This window comes from Rhamphochromis longiceps, linkage group LG12 (genome assembly GCF_057381845.1).
Source record: "Rhamphochromis longiceps isolate RC_006_pf linkage group LG12, R_longiceps_female_GT1.1, whole genome shotgun sequence".
Classification (NCBI taxonomy): Eukaryota; Metazoa; Chordata; class Actinopteri; order Cichliformes; family Cichlidae; genus Rhamphochromis; species Rhamphochromis longiceps.
In genome coordinates this window covers 1,973,577-1,987,797 of record NC_140568.1, presented here as the reverse complement: position 1 = coordinate 1,987,797, position 14,221 = coordinate 1,973,577, and the positions used below count along the sequence as shown (strand labels likewise).

Below are 14,221 nucleotides of genomic sequence, written 5' to 3'. Positions count from 1 at the left end.
AATCCAAGAGCAGGCAGAGTGGGCCTTTCATCGAATCTGTCTCTCTTCACCTTGAATTCAGCAAGTGTTGTGCTCTTGTATCCCCCGTCTCCATGCAGCTTCAAGAAGTGTTCCTTTAGTTTTGCCAGTGCGAGACTAGAGTTGCTCAACTTATGGCAAGATGGCGCTGGAGTGACGGCAGCCTTTCCAAGTAGCTCTGCAACACCAAACTTGTTTCTTAACTTTCAACTGTTTTAGACTAGTCTTTCAACCTTTTTTTTTTTAACTTCCTTTAGTCACTTTACTTTCTACCTCTTAGATATACTATGGATAACACACTTTTTAAAACTTCTGGAACCAGCTCCTTCATCTACTCAAGAGCGGAGCTGCTGGCACTTAACACAAAGGCACAGACCGGCATGAGATACAATATCCCGGTCAAGCTAAAGAGGAGCTACAGAGGCTGCAAGGCTGGAGCGAGGAAAGCGGATCACCGGAGGTGATTCAAACCATCAATCCGACAGTGATCATGGGCAACGTGAACTCGTTACAGAATAAGATTGATGAACTGTGCGCTCTGAACAACCACCGACTCTACCGTGAGTGCAGTTTGTTTATCTTCACAGAGACGTGGCTAACCGAGCTAACGCCGCAGGCTAACGTAGACCTATGTGGATTCACATCCATGAGAGCCGATAGGGACACGCAGGCCAGCGGAAAAAGCAGAGGTGGGGGACTCATTGTCTACGTTAACAACAGATATTGTAACCCTGGACACATCTCCGTTAAAGTATCTGTATGTCGTTCGGACCTGGAGCTGCTAGCTGTTAGCTTGCGGCCATATTATCTACCTAGGAGTTTAGTCATGTGATCTGTGTGTGTGTTTACATCCCTCCGAGGGCCGACGCAACAGCTGCCTGTGAGAAAATACACACAGTTACAGCAAGACTACAGACACAACACCCTGAGGCTTTCATTATTATATCTGGAGACTTTAATCATGCCACACTGGACTCTACTCTGGCTGCTTTTCACCAGTTTGTGAATTGTCCCACACGGAGCAACAGGACAATTGACCTACTGTATGCTAATGTGAGAGATGCATCCAGAGCCACCTCCCTCCCCCCACTAGGGAAGTCAGACCACAACCTGGTTTACCTACAGCCACAATACACACCCCTCGTCCAAAGGCAGCCGGTCACAACACGCTCCATCAGGAGATGGACCCCAGAAAAGGAGGATGCTCTGAGAGACTGCTATGACACCACAGACTGGGATGTGCTCCTGAGCCCACATGGTGAGGACATAGAGGGGGCGACACACTGTCTGACGGACTACCTCAACTTTTGTGTGGACACGGTCGCCCCTGCTAAGACAGTACGGTGTTATCCTAATAAGAAACCGTGGGTAACACAGGAAGTCAAAGCTGTCCTCAACATGAAGAAGAAGGCTTTCAGGAGCAAAGTGAAGGAGGAGATGAAAGCAGCACAGTGGGAGGTGAAACGCTGCCTGAGGGAAGCAAAGGACACCTACAGGAGGAAGGTGGAGCAGAAGTTGGAGAGGAACAATATGAGGGAGGTCTGGAATGGTGTGAAAACCATCACAGGCCACAACACCAAGAAAAGCACAGTGGGGGGGACTGTGGAGAAGGCAAACGAACTCAACAACTTCAACAGGTTTGACCAGCCCACAACCCCCCCACCCTCACCCCCACCTTTACTACAGAGCCCTCTCCCTACTCTCCTACCTCCCTCGCTTCCCCCCTCCCTGACACCATGACACCCCCCCCTCCTCCTTCTCCAACCCCTCTCTAAACAGCACGACAGCCTCTCTCCCCCCCTTCCAATCATCTCCCAGTGTCATAGTGGATCAGGTCAGGAGACAACTGAGGAAGCTTCGCCCCAGAAAGGCAGCAGGCCCAGACAAGGTGTGTCCTAGGATGCTAAAGGCATGTGCTGCTGAACTTGGGGAGCCGCTACAACGAGTCTTCAACCTCAGTCTGCGACTGGGGAGAGTGCCCGCCCTATGGAAGACATCCTGCATCGTCCCGGTCCCCAAAAAGAACCGGCCCAATGAGCTGAATGACTTCCGACCGGTGGCACTGACGTCACATCTTATGAAGACTCTAGAGCGGCTCTTCCTCAACCTCCTCCGACCACAGGTACAACATGCCCAGGACCCACTACAGTTTGCATACAAGGCGGATGTCGGAGTGGAGGATGCCATCCTGTACCTCCTGCATAGAGCCCACTCACACCTGGACAAGGGAAAAGGCACGGTCAGGATCCTGTATCTTGACTTTTCCAGTGCCTTTAATACCATCCGGCCCTGTCTGCTTCAGGAGAAACTAAACAGGATGCAGGTGGACCCCTGCCTGGTCGCTTGGATCTCCGACTACCTCACCGACAGGCCACAGTACGTCAGGCTGAAGGACATCACGTCGGACACTGTGGTCAGCACCACAGGGAACTGTGCTGTCCCCACTTCTCTTCACCCTGTACACCTCTGACTTCTGCTATAACTCTGAATTATGCCACATTCAGAAGTTTGCAGATGACACGGCCATCATGGGGTGTATCTGGGATGACCAGGAAGAGGAGTCCAGGAGTCCGGTGAGGAACTTTGTCACATGGAGTCACACAAACCACCTGCAACTCAACACTTCAAAGACCAAGGAACTGGTTGTGGATTTCTGTTAGGTAAAGTGACACGGATGGATTACGTGGCAGAAACACACACGGACACCAAATAGTTTGTGATGCAAGTTTATATACACGAGTAGGGAATATTTACAAGGGAAGGGGCTATATACAGTGATAGATAAAAATGTGCCAGAAGATTAACACCGAGGAGATCAGACGGAGCCGAGGTATGCAGGTAGGCAGGTGACGCACCGGAGCTACCTGACAACAAGGAACAAAACAGAGTTTACGGCGTACCGTTGATAGCCGAACGTTAAACACAAGTGGACGGAGAGAGTTGGAGAGCTTACTTGACACACAAACCACAGCTGCTGCAGTGACCGCAGCCTGATGGAACGTAGCACTCCGTCGCGGATCCACAATAGCCAACACAAAATCCTAGGTAGGCAGGCAGGCAATGGAACAGGCTAAGACAAAAGAGAAGCAGTCAAAATGTGGGTCCTTAAAACATACAGCTCCACAGCGTAGAATCAACAGATTCAGCCTGTGCTAACTCGTTACCACTTGTGACAGCGACAATACTCCGACACCAGACGTCCGTGACTCTGCTCCCTAAAAGCGCTCACTGATGACGTCCGATGCGTCGCAGGTGTGTCGGAATGCCATCAAGCCCCGCCTCGCCTACCTATAACGAAAAGGAAAACAAAACCCAAACAACAACAATACACCTACCCACCACCTCCTAACAGTATCCCCCCCTCAAGGAACGCCACCCGGCGGTCCTCCAGGCTTGTCAGGATGCCTCCTGTAAAAATCCACAATAAGCGCCGGGTCCACAATAAAGGTCCTAGAGACCCAGGAGCGCTCCTCCGGGCCATACCCCTCCCAGTCCACCAGAAACTGGAAACCACGGCCACGACGGCGCACATCCAGCAGCTGCCGGACCGAATAGACAGGACCGCCGTCCACCACCCGGGCCACGCGGAGGAGGTTCCACGGGTGGGCACAGCGGGCTGCGAGAGACTGGCTGCAGTTGAGAAACGTGGAACGTAGGATGAACCCTCATGGAGGCCGGTAGTTGCAGCCTCACGGAAACAGGATTGATGATGCGTTGGATGGTGAAAGGACCCAGGAAGCGAGGGGCAAGCTTCCTGGACACGCACTTCAAAGGAACATTTGCAGAGGACAGCCAAACCTGTTGGCCCACGGTGTATTGAGGCGCAGGCGTTCTCCTCCGATCAGCAGCCCGGCAAGTCTGAGACACAGTCCGGAGCAGCGCTGCCTTAGCCAAATCCTCTGACTGCGACGTAAATGATCCTGCACGGCCGGAACCGCACAATCTCCGCCTCCTGAGAAGGAAACAACGGCGGCTGATATCCCAGACAGACCTCAAACGGAGAAAAACCAGTAGCTGCCGAGGTGAGCGAGTTATAAGCATACTCAATCCAAGCAAGATGACCACTCCAGGAAGCGGGGTCAGAGGAGGCCACACAGCGCAAGGCGGACTCCAGCTGCTGATTGGCCCTTTCAGTCTGTCCATTAGACTGTGGGTGATAGCCCGAGGAAAGGCTCACCCCCACCCCCAACGCAGTACAAAAAGCCTTCCACACCCGAGAAACAAACTGAGGCCCCCTGTCAGACACAATGTCCAAAGGAATCCCATGTAACCGAAAAACGTGATCCACGAGCAAGTGAGCAGTTTCCAGGGCAAAAGGGAGCTTAGACAAAGGGACAAAATGCGCCGCCTTGGAGAACCTGTCCACAATGGTGAGGATCACCGAGTGACCAGCGGAACGCGGCAACCCGGTAACAAAGTCAACTGCAATATGCGACCAAGGTCGACCAGGGACAGGCAGGGGATGCAGCAGCCCGGGAGGGGCCAGATGACGGCTCTTATTGCGCGCACAGGTGTCACAGGCCAGCACATACTCGCGGGCATCACTCGCCAAAGCGGGCCACCAAAAGAAGCGCCGTAACAGGGAAACCGTACAACGCACGCCAGGATGACAAGCAAAACGAGACGCGTGCACCCAGTGCAAGACACACGCACGCACGGCCGCCGGAACAAACAGTTTACCCGGCGGGCCCGAACCCGGGTCCGGATCCTGCCGCTGCGCCTGGCGCACCAGGCTCTCGATCTCCCATGTCACGGCCCCCACCACGCAAGACGAGGGGATGATCGGAACCACCCCCGTAGACTCAGACGCGGGGGAAAATTGACGGGACAAGGTGTCCGGCTTAACATTGCAAGAACCCGGGCGAAACGATATAGTAAAATGAAACCGGCTAAAAAACGGCTGCCACCTGGCCTGCCTGGAGTTAAGCCGCTTCGCACTCCGAATGTAAGAGAGATTCTTATGGTCCGTCCAAACCACAAACGGCTGTTCCGCCCCCTCCAACCAGTGACGCCACTCTTCCAAAGCCAGCTTAACCGCCAGCAGCTCACGATTACCCACGTCATAGTTCCGCTCAGCCGGAGAAAACCGCCGCGAAAAAAACCGCGCACGGATGGAGACGGCCATCATCGGGCGAGCACTGCGACAACACCGCCCCCGCACCCACATCAGAAGCATCCACCTCCACAACAAACTGTCTGGCACCATCTGGGTGGGCGAGAATGGGCGCGGAACAAAACAACTCCTTCAACCGAGCAAACGCCTGCTCGGCCTCAGGAGACCAACTGAAAACTCGAGCCAGGGACGTAAGCCGGGTGAGCGGAAGGGTGATCTGACTGAAGTTTTTAATAAATCGGCGATAAAAATTAGCAAACCCCAAAAACCTCTGCAGGTGTTTGCGCGAGGAAGGAGTCGCCCAATCCGCGATCGCTCTGATTTTACCAGGATCAGGCCCCACCTGCCCCTTAGCAAGGACATAGCCCAGGAACGACACAGAACGAGCATGAAACTCACACTTCTCCGCTTTCACAAAAAGTTTGTTTTCCAGAAGCCGCTGCAAAACGCTGCGCACCTGCTGAACATGGTCCTCAAAAGACCGCGAAAAAACAAGGATGTCATCCAAATAAACGAACACACACCGATTCAAAAAGTCCCGAAGCACATCATTAATCAATGCTTGAAACACCGCCGGCGCATTCGTCAGCCCAAAAGGCATTACCAGATATTCGTAATGTCCACGATGAGTGTTAAAGGCCGTTTTCCACTCATCTCCCTGGCGCATGCGCACCAGATGAGGTGCGCATTGTGAAGGTCCAGCTTCGTAAAAATGACCGCGTCCTGTAAAGGTTCAAAAGCAGAAGAGATCAGGGGAAGAGGGTATTTGTTCTTCACAGTAATGTCATTAAGACCCCGAAAATCAATGCAGGGTCGGAGAGATCCATCTTTCTTATCCACAAAGAAAAAACCCGCCGCCAACGGCGAAGACGACGGACGAATCAAGCCCGCCTCCAGTGACTCCATGATATACCTCTCCATGGCCGCCTTCTCCGGACCAGAGAGGTTATACAGCCGGCTGGTGGGCAAAGGAGCTCCCGGTAACAGTTCAATGCCACAATCATAAGGACGATGGGGGGGAAGCGAGAGCGCACAGCGTTTACTGAAAACCACTCCCAGATCATGATATTGTTCAGGTACAGACGAAAGATCCACCTCCTCGGGCGCCAGCTTAGACGAGCAGACAGGCGAAGGTGGAAGAGCACACTGTAAACAGTGGGACAAGCAGTGGCTACTCCAACTCTCAATTTCAGGAGGTCCAGACCAGGTCCACTGCCAGTTCAGATAGAGGGAGAGGAGGTGGAGGTGGTCAACACATACAAGTACCTCGGGCTGTAGGTGGACAACAAACTGGACTGGTCATGCAAAACGCAGCACCTGTATAAAAAAGGCCAAAGCCGACTACTTCCTCAGGAGGCTGAGGTCTTTCAACATCTGCAGGAAGCTCCTGAGGATGTTTTACCAGTCAGTGGTCGCAGGAGTCCTTTTCTATGGCGTGGTGTGCTGGGGGAGCAGCACAGCAAAGAGGGACTCATCCAGACTGGAGAAACTAATCATGAAGGTGGGCTCTGTGGTCGGCATGAAGCTGGACACTCTGGTGACAGTGGCAGAGAAAAGGACATTAAAGAAACTGATGGACATTATGAACAATGCCAGGCATCCTCTGCACACGGTCGTAAACAATCAGAGGACCCTATTCAGCGACAGGCTGCTTCTCCCAAAGTCAAAAACCACCAGACTTAAACTCCTTTGTCCCACACGCCATCAGACTGTTTAACTCCTCACTGGAGGGGAGAGGGAGGAGAAACAGGAGGACAAAGGAGGGGGGAACAACTGAGTTGTAGGAGCTTTTCTACACTGTGCAATATTTGTTTTTTGTTTTGTCTTTTTTCTTATATTTGACTGTGCAATAATCACTGTGCAATATACTCACTCAAATGAGCAATCCTATTTATCCATATTGTATGTAATATATATATATATATATATATATATATATATATATATATATTTGTATATATGGTGTATTTATGCTTATATCCTTACTCTCATTCCCCTTAATATATCTGTAACATGCAACTTCTTACGGTGCTTTGCAACTGGAAACTGAATTTCCCGGAGGAACCCACCCGAGGGATTAATAAAGTTTCATCTAATCTAATCTAACTTGGCGTTGCAAAACGTGCAGATAGGACGCTCACTCCCATCACGTTCCGTGATACATGTGAATCTATATTGTACATATTTGTTCAACCACTCTTCTTTTGCCCGACATGGTTAGTATGGATTAAAACATTAACAAAAAACAAAAAATAAAAAAAAAAAAATAAAAAAAAAAAAAATCACACGAAGTACTACCATGACAGTCACATGTTGACTACTGAGCGCGCTAAATTCCCCACAGCACTGATTGGCCAAGCAGTGTAGCATGATCATCTGCAGCCAGTGATGGCCAAATGGGGCGGCCCCTAGGGTTCGGTCGAACCCAGGTTAAGAACCTCGGTTTTAAAAGCTTCTGAAATGTCCCGAGTCTCAAGTTCTGTTAACAGTAAATCCGATGGAATGAACTCATATTTAGAACAAGAACAGGGGAGTTTAGGTGTTTTAAATCCTAATGCTCAGACATTCAAACCTGTGTTACCAGAGCGACCCTGTCAGGGTGTTGATGAAAGTGATCATCAAGCGCAGGTTAAAAATATTTCTCAGCCCAAGGTCGTTTTGTTGGAACAGTCAGAGACGAAGTTACATCAAGTATTTCCAGGTGCAGTTTCGACTACTCAGATAATGTCGCAGTTGAAGGCACCATCAAAACATCTTACACCTACAGCACAAGGTAGTGAGGGTCATGATCATCTAGTTACTGGTTTGAAGAAACAAAATGAAATTACAACTTTATTGGCTGAGCAGCAGTCTCTGTTTTTGCTACCAAGGCGTGACATTCAGTTCTTTGATGGTGATCTTTTGCAATATCAACCCTTTATGAGAATTTTTGAGCACATGGTAGAGAGTCAAGCTTGGAGTGCTAAGGATTGTTTATATTTTCTCGAGCAATACACCAGAGGCCATCCAGAGAAGTGGTCAGAAGCTGTCAGTATATGCCTGCTGAGTATGGATATGCTAAAGCTAAATCTTTGCTCCATGAAAACTTTGGCAATTCGTTGAAAATTGCTGCTGCCTACATTGAAAGGGTCAATAAATGGCCACCTATAAAATCTGATGATGTGAAGGCTTTGCAGGAATATGGGTTTTTATTAAGGCAATGTTGTAATGCAATGGGAGACGTTGAGTCCTTGCATGAGTTGGATGTCTCTGCTAACATGCAAGCAGTTATAAAAAAAGTTGCCTTATAAGCTCAGGGATAAATGAAGGAATGCGGTGTGCGATCTGCAGGAGAGGTTTCAACACAAAGTGGTTTTTAGCGATATTGTTGAGTTTGTCGAAAGGCAAGTGAAGATCGTAAGTGACCCATTGTTTGGAGACATACAGGATCCTCCAACAGCCATCAGAAAAGAGGCGAGGAATGTTAAGTCTTAGTTTTACCCTAAGGCTAAGAGGAGTAATTTTGCTACTACGGTGGCCAAGGTGGAAGGGAAGATTGAGCCAGTGTTGAGGTGAGAGAGTGGTTCAGTTGTGACCAAAGTTTGCTTGTTTTGTGGAGCAGGGCATATGTTGGATTTGTGTCCTTCATTTGAAAGAAAGTTACACTGTGAAAGATTATATTTTTTGAAAGAGAATGGTGTGTGTTTTAGTTGTCTGCGCATTGGGCACAGAAGCAGGGACTGCAGGAAACGTCTCTTGTGTGAAGTCTGTAATCAGAAACACCCCACACTCTTACATATCCACTCCAAGCAGAGGGAAAGTGTTTCAGTGCAAACTAAAGGAGAGGGAGAACCACCAGATGAAGGACCTTCGTGTGCTGTGCAAAGCAGTGGTGTTACTGGGGCCAGTGAACAAAACGGTGCTCTCTCCATAATACCAGTTAGAGTGAAGTCCAAGAAAGGCAATCAGTCACTGATGTCCTGTGCTTTTCTAGATCCTGGGAGTTGAGTTTCATTTTGTACTGAAGGGCTCATGAATAGGCTGAAACTTTCAGGAAGGAAAACTGGCATTCTGTTGCAGACAATGAGTCAGGAGAAAATGGTCAGTTACGTTGTTTCAGATTTGGAAGTAACTGGTTTGGATTTGGATCACTACTGTGACTTGCCTGACTTATTTACACAGAAAAACATGCCTGTTCATCAATGCAGTATTCCCCGACAGAAAGATCTTGACAGATGGCCACATTTGCGCCATATTAAGATACTGGAGATAAATTCAAGGGTAGAGCTGTTGATTGGGACCAATGTGCCAAAGGCTTTAGAGCCATGGGATGTTGTTAGAAGTCAGGATGGGGGTCCCTATGCAGTAAAAACTATGCTGGGTTGGACGGTGAATGGTCCTGTCAGAGAAGATTGTAAGACTGACATTTTTGATGAGAGTGTCAATAGGACTTCTGTGGCAAGACTGGATGAACTGTGGGAACGTCAAATGAAGGCTGATTTTCCAGAATGTATTCAGGATGAGCAGTTTGCTTTGTCTAGAGAAGATCAGCAGTTTATGAAGTCAGTGGTAGACTCTGTTAAGTTGGTTGATGGTCATTATACCATTGATTTACCTTTTAGGTGCAATCAGGTAAAAATGCCAAATAATAGGAAGGCTATCGAACAGCGAACTATGGTTCATTTCATGTCATATCCTTTGGATAATATTTCCAAAGGGTATGCAGAGAATGTGCCTGCTGAAGAATTGGATCGCTGTGATGGAGGGTTGTGGTACATTCCACATCATGGGGTGCATCACCCACAGAAGAAGAAGTTGCAAGTTGTCTTTGATTGTGGTGCTTCATTGCAGGGAGTGTCTCTGAATGGACAGCTTTTGCAAGGCCCAGTTCTTACTAGCTTGCTAGTTGGGGTCATACCTAGGTTCCGTAAAGAGCCTGTTGTGCTCATGGCAGATAATGAATCCATGTTTTATCAGGTAAGAGTACAAAGAGAAGACTCAGATCTGTTAAGGTTTCTGTGGTGGCCAGTCGGAGATCATAGTCAGGATCTGGTGGAATACAGAACGAAAATACACCTGTTCGGAGCCACCTGATCCCCTAGTTGTACAAGTTGTGCCTCGAGGAAATGTGCAGAGGATAACAGAGATCAGTTCAGACTAGAAGTTGTCAACAATGTTCTACATAATGTTTATGTGGATGATTGCCTTACCTCTATTGGGTCTGAAGAGGAGGCAGCGTTGCTCCATTAAGAACTTATTGCTCTTTGTGCTAAGGGAGGCTTTAAGCTCACCAAATTGATTAGAAACAGACGAGCAGTACTTGCTGCCATACCTCAACAGGAACAATTCAAGGACGTTAAGGCCTTGGGTTTGGATAGTGACGTTTTGCCAGTAGAGAGAGCACTAGGTGTACAGTGGAGTATCCAATCGGATACATTCAAGTTTGAGATCACACTTAAAAAAAAACCTCTCTCAAGGAGAGGGATATTGTCTCTTGTGAGCTCGATCAATGACCCATTGGGGTTTTTGGCACCTGTTGTGTTGTCTGCTAAGTTAATCATTCAGAAACTGTGCAGAAATCATTGGGGTTGTGTTACAACCCGGCTCAAAAGCCGCAACATAACAAAGGAGACGAATACCAGCGTGTGGGTGAAAAGAAGTTTTATCTTAAAATGGAAAACCAGGTTGGCTAAAATGGCTGGTGCCACCAAGGCAAAGACTAGTGCACTGCCCGAAAGCTTGCCTCAGGTATGCTTCTATCCACACCTGACTAGGTGTGGCCAATTAGCACTAGCTGAAAACACTGAGACGATTAGAAGCTGCAGAGGGACGTAACACCTCCTCCCTTAAAAGGGTTCCTCTAGGACCCTTAAATTTATTAAAAGCCCCTCTGAAGCCTTCAGTTCCTTGACCCACAAACCTGGAATAAAAGTTAAAGCTAACAGAAGCACAGTGTTCACGTTATAGTTGGCATCTCTAAGCATGGATGGGCATGAGGATTTGAAGTTGCCACACTGAACAGACAAAAAGTAACATGTGACCAACACAAAGGAGCACAACAGTCACAAACCCAAAATGATTACCTGATCTGCTACAACACAAAACCAAAAGTAGCAACAAATAATCACAACTAAGTGATCTGTTGTCTCCACCACACAAACAGTCACATACAAGTGGCCCTATACCACAACAAGTTACTTTAATACAAAAAGTTCAGTAAATCAAGCATACTAGTGACCAACCACAAAATGGAGAGCTATGGCCACACAATGATCACATCAAGGGTGGCTCAGCACCCCACAGTGTTATTGCCATCACCTGGCCAACAACACTCACAAGTGATCCAACAAAATAGCCATATTCCCCACAACACTAAAAGGTCACATCACAAAACACTCACCTCACAAGGATCTCATTAGCATCCATCAACACTGACATATGCACACACATGGCGTACACACAATGCCAACTTAAAAACAGCCTACCTCCCTCAGCTACAGACCATAATCATGAATGGTCTCAAACCTCCTACCAAGTTTGGTGCCACTGATTTACTATGTGCAACTCCCAGCCTAAAACACTAAAAACAACAAAACCCTTACTTTTCCTACCCTTGTCTTCAGTGGTGTACCAGGCTCGAGACAACTTTAAACGCGAACTCGAGAGCAGGCAGCAGACCAGAGATATAGTCTCCTACCAAACTCTGAAGCGTACCCCCACCCAGGATAGCCACCAAACACAATAAACTAAAACAAAGCAAAACAACAAACAAGTGCTTCGATGGAAGGGCAGCACAGCCACCCAGCTGAAACACACTTACTAAAGGGAGTTTGCTCAATTACAGTGACCACCATCACTCACCCACTTAAAAGCAAAACAAACTGACATTCAGTCTCCACTAAAATGTCCAAATATCCCGGACGAGCCCCCACTTGTGTTACGTCTCCCCGAGGGCAAGAGGGGATAACACAACTCCGGAAACTCAGTACAGGTGTTATGAAAAGAAGGTTTAATGGCAGCGCTCTCACAAAATAAACAACCCAGACTCAAACAACAAATGTGGGGGAAAAAGGGACAGTTAGGTTGTGCCAAAAAAAAACACCAAAAAGACAAAACCAAAACTTAGCTGAGCTGAGCTATTATCCTAGAAAAGCAACAAACAGGAGAGAAAAACCCTAAACCTCAACTTAAAACAAGCTCAAAATTACATGGGTGGCACCAACCTACTTACCTAGTGTTTCTAACACAAAGACTCTACGTGAGTAAGTGTATGGGGTCCCCAAACTTACCTAGTCCACTTTACTCCCACCACAATCATCAAACAAAAGAAAGACAGCAGGAAACCATCACACATGTGTCAAACAATTCAAGGAGGGAAGAGAGCCACGCCCAGCCACAGGTGAGTCTCCTTATCAAGGGTTTCACTCCTGGGTTGTCCAATCAGGGCCTCCCTCCTCTAATTAGTTGGACGTCACACAGATTGACATCAGCCTGCAGTCTGCGACCTAAGGGAATGGCAAACAAAAGGGGAGGGAAAGAAAACATGCAGCCTGCAGACACGTAACAGGTTGGGATGATGTGTTGCCAGTTACTGTCGGAAAAGAATGGACAGTTTGGCGGAATGATCTTTGCCTTCTTGCAGATTTTAAGGTTAACCGGTGCTTTAAACCTAACTTTGGAGATGTTGCTTCTGCTCGGTTACATCACTTCGCAGATGCAAGAGAGGAGGGTTATGGCACAGTCTAGGGCTGTTCGATATAACGATATATATCGGATGACGATATAAAAACATCTATCGTTTCATTTTACGCTATTGTTTGTTTCGTGGTGTCGCAAAATAAACTGTTTACAGCAATATTTTTTCATCGTTTTGATGGTTACTGTAGCAGCTATATTAATTTCTTAAAGTTCTCTCTTTCTCTTATATTTTATATAGCCACACTACGGACAGACAAGCGCCTGTTTTTATGAGTTGTGGTTAGCAATAATGACGGTAAAACCATTGCGTGTCCGCTTGTTTATGTTCCACATAAACCTTTCACAATAAAGCTCAAGATCCTGTTGAGACTTTTCAAAATAAACTGAATCACGTGAAAGAGCAGATTATTTACGGGTGAGAAGTAGAAAAGAGCCGCCAGGTGCTAATAAATAAACCTTAGACTCAAACGTTAGAACAGGCTTTTCCCCGCAGCACGCCGTGTAATAAATACTCACAAAGAAAACGGCGCCGTTACAACTTATGTCTAAAAATGTATCGTTTCATGCATCGGTTAAAACACTCGACTCCAGCTACATGACGCACAGCTGGAAACACTTCACACAAGTCGAGATTCACAGAATTTACAGAAAATGTTACATTGTTGTGATTTATATCGTTATCGGGACGATAGAATTCTTATATCGGGATATGAGATTTTGGTAATATCGCACAGCCCTAGCACAGTCACTTACCTGTTGTTGCCCAGCACCCAGAATCAAGTCCATTGTGCGTTTATAATGCGTAAAGCAAGAGTGGCTCCACTGAAACAAACTTCCATTCCTCGCATGGAGTTGACAGCTGCATTGGTTGCGAGTAGAATGGATAAGATGTGGAGAAAAGAGCTGCAAATGCATTTGCAGGAGTCAGTATTTTGGACTGATAGTACCTCGATGTAGCAGTATATTAGAAATGAAACCTCAAGGTTTAAAGTATTTGTCCCAAACCGGGTGACCGAGATACTTAAAGTGTCCAAACCTTCTCAGTGGAGATATGTTAATACATCATGAAATCCAGCTGATCTGGCTTCTAGGGGAGTCAAGGTGCAATCCTTTTTGAAGGATGATTCCTGGTTAACAGGGCCAAAGTTTCTTGCTGAACCAGAAATTAATTGTCCAGTGAACCTTGATTTTGGAAAGATCTCTTCAAATGATCCAGAGATTAAAATGGCCACTTTAGTTAATGCTGTTGATGCAAATGAATACAAAGATGGTGCAATGAAGTTCATCACTTATTTTTCTTCTTGGCATCGTCTGAAAAGGATGGTTGCATGGATTCTTAGATTCAAGAGTTTGCTGCTAGAACTTAGTAATAAGGAGAAACAGCTGAAAGAGAGCTTTAAGTCTAGTGTGACC

General features: G+C 47.3%; 1 long non-coding RNA gene across 1 annotated transcript; it reads right to left on the bottom strand.

Annotated features, from left to right (window-relative positions):
- Positions 1–2,808: 2,808 nt before the first annotated feature.
- LOC146656550 (uncharacterized) lies at positions 2,809–3,589 on the bottom strand. Its single transcript, XR_014914159.1, has 3 exons — positions 3,183–3,589; positions 2,972–3,088; positions 2,809–2,882 (listed from the first exon to the last, which is right to left on the bottom strand). It is a non-coding gene; the product is annotated as an uncharacterized LOC146656550 (long non-coding RNA).
- Positions 3,590–14,221: the final 10,632 nt, after the last annotated feature.